General features: G+C 32.0%; 1 long non-coding RNA gene across 1 annotated transcript in view; it reads left to right on the forward strand.

The window, feature by feature from the left end:
* Positions 1–8,318: 8,318 nt before the first annotated feature.
* LOC118190299 (uncharacterized) overlaps positions 8,319–19,979 on the forward strand; it is a 65,668-nt gene continuing 54,007 nt past the window's right edge. The window contains exon 1 of the long non-coding RNA XR_004758406.2: positions 8,319–8,873. This is a non-coding gene — a long non-coding RNA (uncharacterized LOC118190299). The remainder of the gene's footprint in view (positions 8,874–19,979) is intronic.

Below are 19,979 nucleotides of genomic sequence, written 5' to 3' on the forward strand. Positions count from 1 at the left end.
GACAGAATAAAAGACTCTTTTCCTCCAAAGAAATTATAAAACTGCTTTAAAATGAATTCTGAAGAGAATTTTTCGTGGCGTCTGTATGAACGTGTGTACGTACGTACGTATCTCGGATAACTCAAAAACGAGTAGCCTCAGAACGCTGAAATTCTGTATATAGGGACTGCTATAACATCTAGATGTGCACCTCTTATTTTGGTTGCAATCGGCCGCACCAAAAGTATGTATATATATTTATATATATATCCACTCTGTTACCCGGCTCAGTGATCTCAGTTTCTTTACTCTTATATGTTTGTAAATTGCATATTTTTTGCTTTAAAAATGATTGAATTATGTTGTTCTTATCTTTCGGTTAAGGTTTTTATACCTTTAGTAAATCTGTATGCAATAATTTTAGAATTATCAACAATTTTAAGGTTGTTTAAGTGCCGCTAAGCCTAATAATTTTTTTGATCGCGGCCATTGCTTGTTTACATTTGAAACAGCAGAATAATGGATTTGTTTCCAATCTAGAGAAACTTAGCTTCGCAACAACAAAGATAATGCCTTCATTTATTATTGCCAATTAAATCATACTTAATCCTTTTTGGAATTTTTCCGAGGAAATAAGTGTTTAAGATTTACTTCGTAATTTTTAATACAGATATTTTGAGTTTTTATGTATTTTTGCCTTGGCGCGAAGTGAGAACTGAATTAATTGAATGAGAAATACTCAATCGTCTGTGAAAAACTGTTTCTTTTTTGTTTTGTTTGCTTAATTTCTTTTATACGTCGTTCTAGCTTTATTATAGTATTTGAATAGAACATGTGACAACGATTAGATAATTCTTGAAATGATATAAATTTTGTATATTCGGAGTTATAATATGAACGAAATATAATATTGTTAAGTGAACCTAGCGCCAGAGTGTCGCTATGGTAAACAAGCAGAGTGAATTTTAAAGAATGCATTTATTCTATTGTGGTTTATGCGCTGTCGATCGAAAGTAGATTTAATTCAATCCAATAAGTCTAAATGAAATTCAAGAAAAAAATGCGTATAATTTAATATTCCGTACAAGGAAGTCATGTGGTGTACACATCAGTTTTTTTTTTCGTAATTATCCACATCTGAATTGAAAACGAGTTTATATTTTAATGATTTATCCAATTCGTAAAGCATTGCTGTGAGATGCATTGATAGATGTCTTCGAAAAGGAAAAAATGTATTGGCAACAGTGAGTTATCCTACATTTTGTATTTGTTCTGCAGCTTCTGTCTTAAGAAGGAATTAATCCCACAGATGAACAGAGATAAAATTCATAGATTCGATTAGTAAACGCACTTAGAGTGGCTCCCTAAAGTGTTCGTACACTTATGATTTTCATAGAAATAGGGTTCTATCCATTAATTAAAAGTAAACTTTCTGAATGAGATTTTAATAATAAGATCTGTAATCTATTGGTAACAAAACAACATGAAATATATTTTATGGCGAAACTTTATTTTTAAGAATTTAATAATAAAAAAATGACAAACATTTTATCTCACAAAAGTCTTCGTACACTTCAAAGAAATCTTGATATATTAATAAATATTTTCATTTTTCGTTAAATTAATATTTAGTAGAACATCCTTTAGCATCCACAACAGCTTTTAAACTACTGGGAATATATTTTACTAGTTTTTTGTAATTTCTGTATCAATGTTCATCCATTCTTCCATCATGACTGTTTTGAGTTCTCTTTTCGTTTTAATGTCGTGTTTTCGTACTCTAACCCCCAGTTCTTTCCAGATGTGTTCTATGGGGTTTAAATCTGGCGACTGAGGTGGTGTTTTAAAAACCTCTGGACAATTATAGAGACACCACAGGCGAACGTTGGGAGCCGTATGTTTAGGATCGTTAACATGATTAAAAATAAAGTTGTTTCTAATACCCAAATTTTGAGCTGATAATTTTAAGTTGTCTCTTAAAATATTTAAATAAAGAGAATGATTCATTATGCCATCAATAAATACCAAATTTACCTAGTCCTGATGCTGCCATGCACCCCCACACAAGGACACTTCCACCGCCATGCATAACTGTTCCAACTAAGTTTCTTAGAATGAAAAGTTCCTCATTTTTTCTTCTCCATACAGTTATTCGACCATCGAAACCAAAAATGTTAAATTTGCTTTCGTCAGAAAATAGGACATTATTCCAGTACGTTTCGGGTGTATTTATCATTGATTTTGCGAATGAAAGCCTAAGCTTTCTGTTTTTCTCACTAACAAAAAAATTTTTACGGGCAGAACGCCCATTTATCCAGCTTCTCTGAGAAACTCAACGAACAGTTTCAGGTGAAATTGAAGTAAAATACTTTGCATTAAATTCTGCAGAAACTTTTGCAGCATTCAAACGTGGGTTTTTCACAAATTTTCTAACAATAAATCTCTCATCACGTTTAGTTAACTTTCTCGGTCGACCTTTTCTTACCTTGTTTTCAATCCGATTTTCTTCTTTAAAGCGTTTTACCACATACTGCACTGTAGAATGGGATAAATTAACTAATTTATCGATATTTCGAATTGATTTACCTCTACTATGGTGAAAAATTATCAGTTTTCGAATGCTGTTTGTGATTTCTTTACCACTGTGACCCATTTTTCAATCATAAATAGAATATTATGAAGTAAACAATAAAAAATTAAAGCAAACGATTTTTTTAAATGCAACCACAATGCAAAAATTAAAAAAAGCGGCAAATGATAATTCTAATTTTGATTTTATCGAAAAATATTTCAGTGTACGAAGACTTTTGTGAGATAAAATGTTTGTCATTTTTTATTATTAATTTCCTAAAAATAAAGTTTCGCTATATTTTAAAAATATTTCCTGCAATTTTGTTACGAATAGATTATAGATCTTATTATTAAAATCTCATTCAGAAAGTTTACTTTTAGTTAATAGATAAAGCCCTGTTTCAATGAAAATCATAAGTGTACGAACACTTTTGGGAGCCACTGTATATTGTTGTAAAATAGTCAAATGCCTAATGAATAAAACAGATTTTTACCTCATACGTAAATATAAAATAATTTTTAAAATGAGTGAAAATTGTATCATGAGTTTTAAATAGAAATGAAATAAAACTATAAAAGAGTTATCTACAACTTTAAGACTAAACAAAATCTCGAAAAGTTTCGTCAGTTTAGTAAGCTATGGTGCAACTTTCGTGAAGAGATGACTAGGATAACTACAAGCAATGCCTCAAATCTGGAGTTGGTACTTCCGCTATCCAGGAGTTGATATTTCATATTTGATAGCTGAATCAAACAAGATACCATTTTATCAACATGTGTTACCCTTCATCTACAATTTTATGCAAGTAAAACGTCTTTTCAGGACTCGATATTTCTTCAGCCTTAGCATTTGAGTGGACCTTTAAGAACAAATAAGTTGTGCATATGCGGCCTTTGTATTTTTGACGATGCAATGGTAGTGATGGGTACTGGGCTAATGATTACTTAAAAAACGAGGAAGAGAACACATGCGAAAATATCTTTTGCCGCTACTTCTAAGTAACTAAAAATGTGTGATATAATATTTCCCGCGATTTGAAAGGGAAAATGCTTATGTGCGGTCATATATAAATCTTGTCGCAACAAAGGCATATCTAGAAGAAGCTATCATAATCAAAGAGTGCATTTTCAGAAAATTTTAAGTTTGCAAAAATTGAATGGTTATCCACAAGCACTGCGAGTTGTAAATGTTTACAGCAGTCTTTTTGCATTGTGCCCGTTTCAGTAAGAATATGAAGGACAGTATGATTTTTGGAAATGTATTTAATATTTAAAACAAGAACATTATTTCTTACTATGTAATATAAAATAATCAAATATATTGCTATATCAAATGGAACTTGAATGTAAAAATACTAAAAGTTCGCACCACCAAAAAATAAAAACAAATACTAAATACAAATTTTTAAAAACAAAGTAAACATTTGATTGAGTTTCAGCCATGAATTGACCCAGCGTTGAAATAAACTTTTCCATCAAATGTCTAATTTTGTTGCTTAAACAATTAAAAATAAACATTTAATTAAATGAATATTAATTTTTGAATTATTGTTACAAATACGCACGTAAAAAAAAAAAAAAAAAAAAAAAAAAGAGAAAAGAAAACCACCTGCTGTGGAGCTAAGAGAATAAATAGAAGGAAGAATAGTCCATTTGAATGAAATGAATGTATTAAACTGAGGCAAAGCTGTACAAAATTTTACAGGAATTACGAGGTCGCTAAATTTTCAGGAAATTCTCTCCTTCTCTCTGATGCAGATGGTTAATGAATATGAAATCTTTTTTAAACCAAAGAAGAAGCCAAGCTGTAAACGCAAAATAAAGAGTAATAAAGCGCAAAAACAAGCAGCTGCTTCAAGATTTTATCAGCATCTTTCATCTGTAATTAAACTGAGCAAGCTCAAATTATGTAATCCTCAACATTTTAAATAATTAAAGCAGATGTCAGGAGTAGTTTTCAATAAAATAATTACAAAAGTTGAAGAGACAAGTAAATATTAAAAACATGAATACAATGTATAAAAATATTATTATCTCTGTTGCGATTTCTAAGAAAATCAGTGGTAACGTTTAAAGGATGACTATTACGTTTATTTTTTTGGCAGCACTGCTAGCCTTCACTTTAATCGAGCCCAATTCGAGCCAATCTTTAGGCTGTTTTAAGGCCAATCTTTAGGCTGTGTTAATCGAGCTAATCTTTGGGCTGTGTTAAGAATAAAATTTTTTTTTCTCCATTTGATATGGGCTTATATTTTTCTGAGTTCATGCTGTATTGATAAAATATTTTTTTAAATGTTGTCCTCTTATGAGTTTCGTTTTGAAAGAACTTATATCATCAATAAAAGGGTTAAAAAATATAAAAACCAATGCATACCGGATACGCAATACATGGTATTAGAAGATTACATAATAAATAGCATTTATTAATAATAATCAATTATTTAATTTACACCAATTAAATAAATTATTTAAAAAATTTTAATTAAACTATTGAGAAATACATTTATTGCTGTTAAATTGCTCAGTTTGTTAACAACTTCAAACTAAGCGAATTCGAAAGATAATTTGAATATATTACGTTGACAATACTATGAGAAATAGTTATGCGTCAGATGGTTGGAAGATAAACGTCACACGTATCCCAATGCAAGTGGACTAGATGCTTATGAAAGCGTAACATAATGTGACGTAACAGTCTAAAAATTTTGATAGATTTCGCTAAAGACGACAGGAAGGCTTCTTTTAACTCTAAGAAAGAATTAAAGAACTTTCAAAACAAATTATTTTTATTGTTCCAAGAATTATAATTATAGGAAGGCTCCTTTTAACTCTAAGAAAGAATTAAAGAACTTTCAAAACAAATTATTTTTATTGTTCCAAGGATTATAATTATAGGAAGGCTCCTTTTAACTCTAAGAAAGAATTAAAGAACTTTCAAAACAAATTATTTTTATTGTCCCTAGGACTATAATTATACAGTCTAAGTTTACTCATTTTTACTTCCTTGTACGCAGTAAAGAAAGTATTGTAATCACGAAAAATTCCAGGTACCATATTTCAACGAAAATATCCATTTTGACCCTTATCGAATGCAATTTAACGATGTGTTTGTTTGACATCTGTACGTAAGGGCGTACGTACTTTTTAGTAGCTTTCGATATTTGTCATGCCTGAGAAGACATGCCTGAGAAGAGTGGCTGAGGCTGAAGGCTTGATGAAGCAGCTAACAAAATTGAATTGAAGAATCAACATCTTTATATTTACACATGTCAAATCATCTCTTTGGCGGACAAATTATTTTTAAATCATCGTTGAATATAATAAAATTTTATGTAGTTTAATTTTAAAAGTACGACGCAAGCAGGAAAGCATAAGCAACATAGAGACTCTTGCATGGCAGAAGTAAGGAAAAAAGGAACGTAGTTCCTCGCGAAGCAGAATTTATACCGCGTAGGTGCATATGTGAATCTAAGCCGTGATTGGTTAATTTTACTTTTAGTTATCTTTTTCAAGCAATGTTATGTAATTGGGAATGATCTCGAATTTGAGAGAACAGATGAATTTAGGGCGAGAGCATAAAATCTAGAATCGTTAGTTTTGAGGTCGCCAAATATTTCTTAAAGCAGCTATGTTATTTTGTTATATCTTACATATGTATGTATATACTCACTCAATTACTCGGCTCAGTGAGCTCAGCTTTTTACTTCCTTGTACGAAGTAAAAAGAAGTATTGTAATCGCGAAAGATTTCGGGTATCATATTTCAACGAAAGTATCCATTTTGACCGCTATCGAATGCAATTTAACGGTGTTTTTGAGTGACATCTGTACGTAAGGACAAAATAAAGAACTCTTTAAAAAAAATATTTAAAATGGATTTTGAAGCCATTTTTTCATGGGGTCTGTACGCACGTGTGTAATTATCTCGCATAACTCAAAAATCAGTAGCCCCAGAAAGTTGAAATTTTGTATATAAGGCTGCTATAAAATGTAGATGTGCAACTCCTATTTTGATTTCAATCGGCCGCACCAAATATATATGCATATACAGTTTCTTTATTCTAATATGTTTGTAAATTGTGTTTTTTTTTTTTTTTTTTTTTTTTTTTTTTGCTTTTAAAATGATCGAATTATGTTGTGCTTATCTCCCAGTTAAGGTTTTTAGGCCTTTAGTTAACCTGCATGTTATAGTTGTAGAATTATCAACAATTTAGAAGCGGTTTAAGTGCGGTTAATCCTATTTTTTTTTTACCATAGCAGCCATATTTGTTTACATTTGAAACTTAACCGAATAATGGATTTGTTGCCAGTCTAGAGAAACTAAGTATCGCAACAACAAAGTAACATCTTCTTTCATTATTTCGAATTAAATTATGCTTAATATATACTGAAATTATCATTTAAGTTATTAAACTATTCCATATATTGACTCAGCATAACGCCCACAATAAATTCAGTTTCTACGCCTTCAGTGTCTTTTTGCCGAGTGATACCAAAAGTAAACTTTCTGTTTTGTGCACCGAAAAATCTGTCTTCTTGCCAGCTGGCCAAATTGCTTGTTTTTCGTAGAAACTGTAATTTTAATTGTAAAAAAATTTTTTTTTTTTTTTAATTTTTCAACTGTATTTGATGTTTTATGTTTTTCTATATCTTTAAATTTTTTAATGAAGATATTTTGTGTTTTTATTATTTTTGCCTTGCCGCGAAGTGAGAACTGAGTTAATTGATCGAGAAATACATCTCTAATGAAATACGAGGAAATAAGTGTTTCATATTAGCAGAAAATACTGCTGTCAGTCTGTTTCGGACAGATGAGGAAGAAATTGCTTAAGGAAACGTGGCTCGTATCCCCGTTAGACACGGAGAAAGGTATCAAAACGCCCAATGCATCCAGCTCATTCAACTATATCATAGAGCGCAGGTCGAACTAAGAGCACTCAATAACTTAACAGCTCGGCCGCTGATGAGCCACATAACGATAACAATACAATATTCTTTTGGGATTAAAAAAGTAATGAAATACATTTTCATTGTTTAATCAAATTTTTTGGTTTTGTCCAAATTTTGAAATGACCTCTTACATGGGGAAGGCGAGAATAAAAACTTTCGAAGCTGTTGCGACTTTTTTCCCTAATAAAAAATTTTAATATCGTTTTGATTAAAAAAGGGTTTAAATAAACATAAATATATTTTAAATTATAGCTAAATTTAATGAAAATTTAAATATTTCTTGCATAAAGGATACATATATTATAATTAAAAGTATTAATTACATAAATTATGTGATTACAGTTTGATTTTTTGTAGATTTTTAACAGAATTCTTCATAAAGGCTTTATAAAATTTCTACATGATTTTGTAAAGCAGCATTTCTATCAAATTCTGTTCGATGAAAGCTTTATAAAATTTCTACAGAACTCTACAGAGAAGCATTTTTACAGAGGCTTAACTATGAAGTTCTATAGAATTATGTCAGTCCCTATAACATTTTTTCATAAGAGGAAACTTGTATTTCTTTATGTTCGCTGGTAGAACGTAACCGTCATCATTAAAATGATTCCAAAGATCGTAAAAGCCGCGCGCGAGACGCATAGGAACAAACGACCTTGAAAAGACTTTGAGATACTGCATAACGGGGCCGAATGACGCACGCACATACACATCCAACTTCCAGACGATGGCTAAAAAGCGCTTACACATCCAGCCTTAACGCCGACTACATCTACCTCAAAAAGACGGCCACGGGGCAACTTTTTCTTCCGGGCCGTAAGGGTTAAATTCGTAATCGGCCGCTAGTCTCCCACGGTCCGAAAGCCTGTCTCTTCAATGCCTCTGGCCCGAAATAGGGGAGGGGAGGGTGAAAAAGTTAGCTTCAAGGTTCTCTTCTAATCTTTCGGACTGCAAGGAAAGTTCTATCTTTTCACTTTGTTTTCTTAAAAGAAAACCTCATCTAAAAATAGTTCTCGTCTATTTCAGAGAATATCTCAAAATCCTTTCTTCGACATTTTTTTTGACGCATTCTTGAGGTGCTGGAATTAGGTCATATGTTCAGAAACCCCCTTCAACACTTTTTTTTTCCTGCAGAACCCGCGTTTGCTGACTGGTGTTAACCTTCACCTAGGCCCGTGATGGGGAAGCTAAAGCCGCTGTAAAAGAGAAGGGGGAAGGGACGAGTAAGCAGGTATTGAAATCTTTATGGAATGCCATGGTTATAGATTTCAGCAGATGGTCTGTCTAAACATGTGTTGGAAGGATAGCGGTTGAGAAAGGTGTCAACAGATCGCTTGAGGAGAGCGTTCCAATAGCAGAGGAATGGTCCAGTGGGTAAGTACAATGGGTACTTTTTTTTAATAAATATGCATGGATTTTACTTTTTTGGTATTTTATTTTCGAAACACTTTCTTATCTCAAGTAGTCCAAGTTCAAGCACATAAATAATAATAATGGAAAATAACAAATTAAAAAAAAAGAGAGAGTTTTGATTGTTTTGCCTCAGCCAATTAAGTTTTGTTTATTTTGTGGCGAGCGCTTCAGCGTGAATTGCATTTTTCATTAACAGGAAATACGGTGTGTGTTAACAATGAAGAACAGATTTCTAACTTTGACGCGTGGAGCATTTAAAAAAATATTTTTATATATTAATTTTGTGTAACAGTTATTAAAAATTACCTCAAAGACAGTAAGGAATATTTGAATTTAAATCCTTTTTTAAACGTGATAGATTTGAATTTGAATTTTTTTTTTCAAATTTTTGATTCCATACGAAGTTATAAATTTTATTATATTCTGTCGTATTGCGTAGGAAAATTTCATTTTCAATAATAAATGTTTTCCTTTCCCCTTTTTTTCTTATAAGTAACCATGTTTATGTTTTCTTTCAATTAATGCATTCTTTTGAATTATTTTAGAATCTTAAAAATATGACTATAACTAGAATTTTCTGCATCTGTTTTTTACCCCCCCCCCCGAACCTTAAGCAACTTTTCTATAAGAATGCGTCGCGAATGCTCAGTCGTAAAAATTCGTTCTGCTTGGGAAAGATTTATTTGCACAAGCAAACAGTTTTTAAAGCTAACAGTGTAAAGTTAAAATGAAAGTTTAAATGATACAGTACGTAATACAATATAGAGTTTTCATCTAGTGAACCAATTGGCAGTTAATATCCCTTCTGCAATTTCCGGAGTTTTTGAAAGTTTGACTTTTGGATCACCCTGTAGTAGCATATTATCCATTCCAGAATTATTCACACAATTTGAGATTAATGTTGAGTATTTCCGTGACAGTGAAGGGCATCGATTGCTTGAAAATTCCAGCAAATTCCGCCAAGTAACATACTGAAACACTACGGGTCTCAAGATCTATCTGAGATGATACTAGGAACCAGAATTGCAGTTCTCACGTTCTTATTTAGATGTCAATGAAATTAATCGTTCCAAAATTCAAAGTTTGCAAAGTTTTCTGTTATCTAATGATTTTTAATTTAAGATTAGAAAAATTCGAATAATGAGAAAAGAACAACCAATCTTTTTCAGGAACATTTGTTGGATTTGTGTGTTTGAATATCCCGTCTCTAATTTATTCGCAGATTTATTCAAAAGAGATAGATGTTAATAAATTTCGTTTTTTTAAGTTTGTTGTCATATAGACAAAACAAATAAATTTCATTATTCTTCAAAAAGGTCCCGTGATCAGGCCTCAAAAGTTTCATGTTCTGTAAGGATGGAAATTTTTGCCACTGGAATTTTACAGATATCAACTTTCCCCCTTTATTTATTTTCATTTTTTCCCTTCTGCCTTTATTTTAGCAGTGCTAATGGAAAAAAAAAAAAGTTGTCATTCCAACGAAATGTCAAAAATATCCCCAAGTCCGATTTGAAAAACCAGGGGCCAAGGGCAAAACCTGCTACGGGAACGTCCCCTTTTATTTTTTTCTTTATATAAGATACCACTGACAGAAATGGTATTTCATATACAGTACCTTTCGAGTAAAGTATTCCATGAAATGCCCTTGTAACTATTTGAATAACAAGGGCATGAACAAGGGCATGAATTAACTATTAACAAGGGCATGAAATGCCCTTGTAATTTAATAGTTCTAATTTAAAGTTACTTGAAGAAAAAATACATTTCATGTTTTTTCCACTTTTTTTTTTATGGTTTCCGTTTAGTATGTAATAGCATAAAATAAAATCTTACACATTTTACACAAGGATAGAATATATATGTATGTAAAATAGGCTATGTAAAGCAAACTCCTGATTTCAATTGGTAATGGCCCCTTATATTCTTCATTTTAATTTGGATATTTCTCTTTTCGGTTCTAAAAATAGTAACTGCTTAATATATCATTATAAACTGTGTCATTTTCAAATCTACGGCAACGTTGTGATCTATACAACGCTACAATGCAGGCACGTTTTAGCCAATCAGCGAAAAATAATTCATTTGAAGTTAAAACTTTTTTCGAAACTAAGACCTTTTGACAGTTGGACGCTGTCTTCTGCATGCGTCACAATTTCCCGCATGCTTGTTTCCAATTAACACTTAGTGTCATCCATTCTCTTAAGATGTGCTAAGCTTCCAAAACCGTGGGCTGCATATTGCGTCCATAATGATGTGTGAATTAAATTATGCGACCAAAAATTATTTTGCCCAGTAATAAAAATGTGTAGAATCTACAGCTACGTTTGCCTCCACGTTTTTGCATTCTGCCTACGCAATAAACCTCTCCAGTCTATTAGATGTATATCCTGAGAATAACTAAAAAAAGAGAAAGCGTGTAAAAAATTCTTTATTGATTTTTCTACGAACCTTAATTAATTTACAGAGATAATTATCAATTAATAAATATCTCTATAAATTAATTAAGGTGTTAATTAATTTATTTCTGTAAATTAAATGAATAATCAAATACATGGATAAAAATACGAATTAAAAAATTCATTTTTTTAAACGTGAAAAAATAATTTCTTCTCATGAAATCTTGTTTCTAATTTCACATTTTTAAAAGTTAAAATTGGTTCTACCAATTAGTGCAACCGCAGCTCGAATACATTGAATAAAGGCGAATGGGATGGCTGCATGGCTGATTTAATTTTCGTAGTTTTCTCTATGTGTTACACGAATATAAGCTAGTTTCCTTCAGAAAGACCTCCACGAAGGCATTCTTGTCCTTACCCAAATAGTTCTCATATGCTTTGCAATACTCAAATATTTTAAAACTTAGAATAATAATAATAATAATAAAGAAAATACATGCTTTAAATATTGACATCTCTTTGAAAGTGGAAGCAGGGCACATGTCACGTGTGTATCTTTTAAAATCAGTCCCTGCACTTACTCCAGACCGTAAGGTGTGAATTATAAAACCAAGATTCAGATTTTTTTACAGGTCTCACAGCAAAGAAATATAAACATTGCAAATTCGATCGATTGAATTTGCAGTGCCATGTCAATTTTACGGTTGCCATCTGCGGTTATTGCGATCTTTACACGCAGAGCGTCTTTCCTAGAGTAACATTTCCCAACCAGTTCGAATCTCTGATAGCCATCTCCTGTCCGAGTGCTAAAAATAACTCTTCGTGTATTTAATAATATTGTATGTCATATGAATGGGTGGTACGCCGTGTAGAAGTATAAGATAGCTATCTTCTGACATATTTATCACAGAGGGACATTCTACGCACAGCGGGTTTGCATAGCTACTTTAGTATGCTCAAAGTGTACATGAATACAGAAGCAGGTAAGCGATAAGGCCTCCGTCAACATTTTGAATGGATTTACCGGAGTTCGAGTGTCACCAGTCACCCCCTGTAGTCCTCCCCTCTTTCTTCCGTCGCCGGTCGTGAAATTAGAAACGAATGCGTAGTAATGCAATTGATGAAATGGAATTGTTGTCGCATTTGTCTCTCGTAAAATTCTCTTTTAAGGAAGCTTATTAATCATATTGGTAGTGTTGTCAAATTGCGATTATGGGAGTATCAGTGTGAGGTTATGAGCAATGATTCAGCATTGATGAATGACAAGAATGAAAGACAGGAACGAAAGGGTCAAAATTACATTAGTGAATATTTAACAAATTGTTTACTCATACTTAATACTGAAAATGTATACTTTTTTTTAATTAATTAAAGCAAGAAAATTGTAATCTGAGAATTTCAAATTTCAATCTACTGCTTTAATAAATAAATAAAAATAAAAGATAAAGAGAGTTTAACATTAAAGAATTAAAAAAAATCATAAACTTCTTTAAAGGAAAAGATGTACCAGTTAACACCAGTACCTTATTTTCTCGCCCATTATCCCTCTTTTTTGTAACTAATTTTATGATTCGAAAATCGAGAGAGGAAAATTACTGTAGTAATTTAATTTCCGAAGAACACGGCTGCAGTGAGAACATAACAAATAAAAAATAGTCATAGATAAACTACTGGTAGTAACTATTACAATATTATTTCTTTAAAAGAAGGCTACATTCCAATATAGTAATATTAACACTGCAATATCTGACGGATATTGAGGCTGAGTTACCTTACCGTAAGCCCGAGTGGCACCTTACAGCAATTACTCTTGACTGCATTTCCCAAAATGGGCATTGGAAAAAGGAAGGAGAAAGGGGTGAACAAAAGACCCGGATTCGAGAGTTCGAATACTACATTTATCCCATCTGTGTAGCTTAACAAAGAATCTGCACAAAACACGTTTCAAATAATAAATGCAACCGAAAATAAAACATATGAAATGCTAATACAAAAATTCAAATACAAATTGAATGCATCGAATAAAAATAAAAATAATCAATAAAATGCAAGTTACCAATAAACTAGCCCTTAGAGGGCAAATTTATGTAGTCATGGGAATTAAAAATTGCTAATTTTAAAATTTTCAGAACCTAAAAAACTAGAGGGGAAAATACGCCAGGGGGGGGAAATGCGCCGAAATAAGGTATGGAATAAGATTTTTTTTATTAATTACAACAAAGAGGCAAATGCTTATAAAAATTATATATATTATAAAATGAATAAACTTACATGAGAGTTTTTCATTTTATAATACATATAATTTACATGAGATACATAAAAAAATAAAGAAAAATAAGTAGAGTTAAAATTTTAAATTATTAAGAAGTGCTTTATTGTAGTATTTAAATCGCTCAGTTTGTTTATCAATTGCAAACCTGTTAAATTTTAAAACTAAATTAAAGCTGTTATACTTTGTTGAATGGCAGAGCTCTGAGAACGGCTATGAAAGCGAGGGCGAATATTACGCAAAAGATAAATCAAAGGTTTCCGTTTCTTGTAGTGACAAAACTTTTTAAATCGATTGCTTTGTTAATTAATAACAAATTGATTAAGTCTGAAAGATAGTAAAATAAAGTACCTTTAACTTTGCCGAATGACATTGCTCTGAGAATCTGCTGAGTGAGAATGTACATGGAAAATAAATTAATGGCCTTATGTTTCTCTCAGTGGTAATACTTATCAAGCTCTGCGTCTAGATTTTTTCCGTTCTTTTTATTTATGCGTATCCAAAGCATAATTCTGTCTGCAGATTTATTTTGCCAAGATAGGATTTAATTTTTTTAATGAAAATCTCCTTCGAGAGCCAAGAAATCATTTAGGCGTCTTTTAAGGAATATAAATGAATAGAAATATATTGGATTATGATAAAGCATACAAGGAATATCTGCCTAAAGCCGGGACTCCTTCGTGGAGGATTTTTAAGGAAAACTAGTTCGTATTCACGTTATACAGGGTGGCCAAAGTAAAGCTGGTCCGACAAAACGTTTCTTGAAAAATGTACTGTAAACAGCTGAAAAATCATTCCGGGCTAGGTTTTTTTTTTGTTTTTTTGTTTGTTTGTTTGTTTGTTTGTTTGTTTGTCTACTCTGTCCACGCGAAAAACCGAGAAAACTCTCATGCTGCCAGCCCATTGGCCAAGATTTGAGCCTAAATCAAGCTGCCAATATTCATCGATCTTACCGTTTGGCTACTGGTGAACAAACACTACTGAGAAGAAAACTGTGTTTAAAATATTCCATCTCGATTTTAATGCATCGCATTTAAACACGTAATTTTTACAATTCCTCTTACTTTTTGCCAAACTGGAAATCGAGACGTAAAATACACGCGAATTTTTTTTTCAAAGATGAGTCCATACCGGAGCATATTCCTCAAGGTAACTTTATTGAATGATTTAATGTTTTAAAATTTAACATATATGCTCTGGTCTTATTCTCATTAAACAGCATATAAGTGGTCAGATTTTGTTAAGTGTGAATTCAAATAATAAAAGCGGAGATGCCTAAATAATGAAATCTATTAATAGATTTGGATTGTTTAAAGTATCAGACAGTATCTTTATAAACTTATCTAGGGTGCCGACGATTTTATTATTCATTACATAAAATTGCAGATGAACTTTGGAAACAGAGTTACGTAGTCTCTTGTTCCTATTAAACTATATAATCAATTATTTTTCTCCTTTATTTTTTAAAATTATTTTAATAATTCTAAATAAAATATTATTTTGTAAAAACTTTAAAAACATTATTCCCATCTTAATTATAATATGGGTTATTCCTCTTCCTTCTGCGTTTTAGGACCAGAGGTATTGTTAATCTCGAAACTCCTGCTTTGCACGTATCACTTTTGTGTTCGAATTATGTTTCAAGTTATTGCCACCAAATGTTATCGCTATATATTACCTGCGCACGGGTTCGTAGTAGATTGAATGCACAAGTCCGATAATATGTTAATAAAATTTATTTTTATCAAAAGAAATATATCAGAACTCTGGAATTTTCCTCAGAGGTGTTCGTACACGTGTTCACAATACCACGCAATAGAATCAGTAGTTATACTTCAAACTACTAAAACATTAAAATAAATAACGCAGTGCACACATAGCATCTAAAGAAGAAGCTAACTCGAATTTCTCAATTCACGCGAAAGCAGCAACAATAATTAAGCAACTAACTAAACAACTGAAATGAGATGTTCTCTCTCTGGCTTTTTACAGATTTCAACCGGTTGCGCAAGTAGCTTTCTAGTACTTTATGCTTCTCGAGATTTCTAAAAAGCAAAAAGAGTGTGGAATTACGGTTACAGCTAACGTAATGGTCCATTACATTTATTCTATTTAAATGCAAATTACCGAGATATTCATTTACTTAATGTTAAATGCACGTGCTCCTGTATTTTTACTTTTCCGGCATAGCTTCCTCTTTAAAATTAGCTATCTAAATACAAAATTCATAACAATTTATATAAAAATAAATAAATAAAGAAGAATCTGTATGTAATTATATACGTTTCTGGCATCGTGGGGAAACGACGGCACCTAGAGTCACTGAGTTTTTAATACACGTAGTCCTCCGCCCGAATATTCGCATCTTGAAACTAGAATTTTAAATTTCGAATTTGTTTTTGATTTATTTCAAATATTTTTTTACAAATTTGACGAAATTTTGTTTTAACAAACTCAGCGATTTGAAGTGGCAACTCTATTCTAACTTTTATTTCTAACGCGCTAGATTGTTGCCATTCCATAAAATGTAAGATATTTATCTTTCAGTTTTAATTTACAAATTCGGTTACTTGAAAGTAATTTGTTACCACTACCTCACTTAGAATACTTATTATCTCCATGCTTCATCCTGTTGCCATTGAATAAAGTGTAAGACATTTAACCTTCAAATATAATCTTTCTGTTATACAGTAGCAACCAGTGATTGAAGAGGAATAAAGGTAACTCTAAAAATATTTTTCTGTTTTTTTAATAAAATCGAATTTAAATAAAAATGCATTTAAATCATGAGATGTCTAATTAGAAATATTAAATATTTTTGTAAAATGACACTAGCTGAATCTGTGGAGACATTTAGGATTTTTAATGCTGAGAGACGCGAAAAAAGAGCAAAGAGACTCGAACCTCCGACCTCTCGAATACGCGCGGAGTGTGGCAATTACACCACGAAGGCATGCTAAGAAGGCGGGAGAAATACCTTATATACCCCTTTTTTTCCAGGGCGACCTGGAATTAGGGGATCCGATCGCCAAATCGTGGTGGTGGAGAATCATCATCCATCACTTTTATAAGTTCGGGCGCCACTGTTGAGACATTAGGTTATTTCGAAGCAGAAAACATAAAAAATGAGCAGTGGCCTACGCGCCGAGTGTGTTAATTATTAGATCACAAAGGCATGCTAGAAGGAGGGAGAAATACATTATAAATTCATTAAAATTATTGTATATTCCCCCCCCCCCTTTTTTTTAAAATTTATAATGACTCTTTTAGCCGACATGCCGCTCGAGCGTATTGCTTTGAAAAAAATATTATAGTCAACGTTAAAAAATATATATAACAACCCCTGACACTCTACCAAAAATTCTAAAGATATGCTGTCTTAAAATATTATGTAATTTTGCTGTCGAATTTTATAGTGCGAAGAAAATGATACGTATTAATAAAGCTAAAAAGATATATATATATATATATATATATATATATATATATTATATATAGATATTAGCAGTATATAGGTAACCTGCGATGCTCAACGAGAGCATCGCATCGCAGCAACCTTAATAAATCCTCTGGTGCAATGTTAATATCTGAATCCTTTCAGCTTTTCTTTCTTAACTGCCTTGAGATTAATCGTAATTTTGAATTCACCATGGGCGTCGACCCAAGTTAATCGGGAGTTGAATGTATCTTCGTTTAACACACTTTCTGCCTCATCGCATCATAAGCATGCACATAGTTCTTGCACTAACAATACAACCCGAAAAAAAAAAAAAAAAAAAAAAAAAAATTATGAAGAATTTCCTTAGAGTCTCATTGGAGCACAGAAATCCAGACTGGCATAAAGTCGCAATGGACAACTAACTCAGTGGCTGATTGCACACTGCCTCGAATAGAGCTTAGAAGTAAGATGTGGACCGAGAGACGATCGCTACTGTCAGTGAGCGATGATGAATGGTGCAAGGGCCGCCTTCGACCTTTGCTACTAATTACGGTGAGATAGACCGAAACCGAGTTTTTTAGTGGATGGGCGGGATCCACAAACTAATGATTTGTACTTTTACCCTCTAACCCTGTCGTAAATCTCAGTATTTAAGGCACACGGAAACAAATTGTTGTGTTTTGGCGGAAACTATAGGAGGAAGTTGACACTACTCTTCAAATAGAAGGAAAGATACAATTGTAATACATTGGATAGAGCAGTTTATTGTTACGCAAAGAACTATAACGGCTTCCTATAGTATTTTGTTGCGTTTTATTTTTGCTTGGTGCTTAGCAAATGCATATTCTGGACTGCTTTATTTCGATGCGACTTTCTATGATTCAAGAATGCTAAACGAATTGGGAATTAAACAAACAAACGGGGTTTTCCTGAATGGATAAATATTTTATAGGTGATTTGGCTAGTTATTGGGCATCGATAAATAGGATATTATTGTATGTACTCGAAACTAAGATATACCCCTTTATATTTGTGGGATGGCATCGTTCATTATAATCGGATGACGTGACAAGCTGTGAGAATAAATCTTTTACTTTTCCGATGATAGAAGTCAGACGATTCCGCCATTAAGACGATGACGCGATTAAAAGATGTTTGCATATTAAAGACTATTCCTTCTCTTCATCTGTAAATAATGTCATCTATTTCCTTCTACGTATGTAATTACTTTGTAGTTTGTTGCAACTATTTATGTTTCATTAAATATTCAAGTTATTTGTAAATCGGACTAGTTTATTAGCCCCTAGACAGCCACATAAGAAGTAAGTTTACAAACATCATATTCCTAGACAGTAAATACCGATTCTACAGATTTTAGCGCTCAGGCCGCGATGAGCCTAGGAAGAAGCATGCTGAATATTACAAAAGAAGAGAAGTAAGTTTTATTTCGATTATTTCCACATTTTTACTTCTAAGAATAGTGTTCCATGATACTGTGAATTAAGATGACTACCTTAAATTCTATTCCTAGAATTTCAAATTCTTTAAAGACTGGGCCTACTAAGTCAATTAAAATTTTACATCAAATTGTGTTTGGAACTTTGGGTGATCGAAAAAATAGAGCTAGATTGCGTAACTTTTGCGGTTTTCCATCTGATTTTAATATTGAAGAAACAAAACAAAAATTACTTAAAACTCTTACTGCAAATGATTTTATTTCTGTGTGTAATTTGTTACATCTTAATTATGATTCAAATCCTGATAAAAACTGTGATTTAATATTGAATAGTCTTTGTGATTTTGAGCTTTTAAAATCCGAAAGTGATGACGATGATGAGTTATCTGAAAACGAAAGTGTTTATGATTCTGATAAAAATGATGATATTAATTCTGTTCTGTCAGAATCACCTCCCATAAATAACTCAGTGAATGAAAACATTATAATGCCTACCAATATTTCCCTACATTTTTGTGATATCTTAGAAACTGTTTCTGAATTTAATGGCACTGATACATATCTAGTTGAATCCTTCATTGGTGATTTAGAAGAATCTTTTAAATTATTTAAGTTATCGGAATTACAGAAAATTGTGTTTGCTAAAAAATTGCTTACTGGTTCGGCTAAAGTATTTATTAGCTCTTTGAAAGGTATAATATCATGGAAAAAATTAAAAGAAAATCTTTTATCTGAATTTGGTTCTAAAATAAACAGTGCACAACTTCATAATTTGTTATAGAAACGACACTTGAAACCTGGTGAATCACTTTCCGAATATTTAATTACCATGCGTGAAATAGCCAGTCGCGGTTCTGTTGATGATTCATCAATTCTTGATTATGTAATCAATGGGATACCAGATCAAAGTAGTAACAAAATTATTTTGTATGGGTGTAAAACTATTTCTGAGTTCAAAGAGAAATCAAAAATTTATGAGAAAATTCGTGTTCCAGAGACGAAGAATAAGGGTTATTCAAGTAATAACGCACAAAATAAAGCACGCGCTATACCTAGTAAGATTAAAGAGCCAAGGTGTTATAATTGTGGAAGTCTGGGCCGTAAGTCGAATTTTTGTAACAATAAGAGTAAAGGATTTAAGTGTTTTAAATGCGCTTTGTTTGGACACAAAGCCGTAGATTGTTCGAAAACATCATCTAAAAATATCGAAGATGCCAAATCTGTTATCCCAATAACTCAGACTTGTCAGAAAGAAATGCATAAAACTGTTAATTTGGGTAATTTGCAAATTGATGCTTTAATAGATACTGGTAGTCAGGTAACGTTAATCCGAGAAGATATACATAAGAAGATAGATTCTCCTGAACTTAAGTCAGCAGATCTACAGTTAACGATGTTTGGTAATGGGAAAACTAAGCCTATAGGAAGGTTTGAAGGTGAATTCGAAACTAATGGTTCGTCATATCAGTCCAATATTTGTGTTATCGCAGAAAACAAGAAATCTGAG

The sequence above is a fragment of the Stegodyphus dumicola genome, chromosome 4, assembly GCF_044657685.1.
Source record: "Stegodyphus dumicola isolate Sdum_Otavi_A_Nest chromosome 4, ASM4465768v1".
NCBI classification, from domain to species: domain Eukaryota; kingdom Metazoa; phylum Arthropoda; class Arachnida; order Araneae; family Eresidae; genus Stegodyphus; species Stegodyphus dumicola.